Genomic DNA, 1,413 nt, shown 5'->3' on the forward strand with positions numbered 1-1,413 from the left:
CGAAAAGTGCAGAAACATAAAAAAATTTCATCGGGGCCATCAGTCAGCAGCAATAGTTTAGACATATCAACGTTTCATTACACATATAGCTGCAGTTAAAAAACTGTACTTCTTACTAAAGGGTAAACTTCACCAGCAAATACGCCTCATATTAATATTCATTCTCTCATCTTAATTATTCATATCCACAATCTCAGATGTAATCACCAACAGTAATGACTTTAAAGAAAATTATTCTTCCGCACTTTCCCTCCGTCGAAAGAAATACCACGCCTCAACAATATAGTTACTTGTCGACAGCATAAAAAAATATTCCTCTTGCGATTATAAAGGACTCGAACCCCCGGAAGAAGGCAAAGAAAAGAAGTGGTTGGAGTAATTATAGTTCAAATAAACCCACGAAACGTATCTAATCCAACACAACCTGTCACAAACTGCGTAACCCCAATACTGCCTGAGATGAAAAAAAGTGACGTAGAAGCACGAAGAAATATCACTCCTACAGTAGCTACTGAGCTGGAATTAAGTGCCTTCTCAAGAACGAAAAATTTCTTCTGTAATACTTGCCATTACAGCACGACAAAACATCAAGCTGTGCGAGCAACTTCCTATTTGTTGCCAAAATTTCAAGCGGTCTCACGAAGCGTCACATCTACTTTTACTTAGTATCCGTTTATGAACGCCAATAATGAAATTCCACTCAACTATCATCTAAGCAAGTTTTACGATATTCCGCGAAGCCTCTTTTCAGTCCCACACGCTACCGCGGGTCAAAAGTGCTACAACCTTATAGAGTGTTGGGAAAGCGATATACTTCAACTTCTCATTGGAAAAAACCTGAGAAACCGGCACCTAAAAAAAAAATTCAAAAACCAACAGACACAAAAAGAAAAGAGAATAATACGCAGCGTTTTCCATCTATTACTTCCAAAAAATGTCGGCAGTCACCACAATACAGGGAATAGAAATTACATTTCATAGCAAGTTTACAGAAACCCCTCCTTTTTGCCGTCCTATCACTGCTATTATTAGTATGTTTCACCACTCAAAATGTGTAGGGTTAACATTACTTGCTTTAGTGATTCATTGCCTAACTAATCAGATGGAATGTGGGTAAACACTGAAAAAATAAACAAAGCAAACACTTACATAGATGTTTTATTTAAAAAAATTTTTTTTTAATCTCTTTTTCGCACCTTCCCGTCATTGTTATTTAATCCTGATTACTTATGTTCTTCACATACCCTTATTGATTTATTTTTGAAATTCGTTAATGCACTGATTACTCTTTGGCTACATCCTCTACGCATATGTCCCGTTATTCACATCAACTAAAAAAATTTTTTTTTGATGTAAAGCAATATGATTTCACATTCGGCTGTTGAAACGCTTACTTTCTTTTCCACATTTAAA

The sequence above is a fragment of the Trypanosoma equiperdum genome, assembly GCF_001457755.1.
Source record: "Trypanosoma equiperdum strain OVI genome assembly, contig: ctg_1508, whole genome shotgun sequence".
Lineage (NCBI taxonomy): Eukaryota > Euglenozoa > Kinetoplastea > Trypanosomatida > Trypanosomatidae > Trypanosoma > Trypanosoma equiperdum.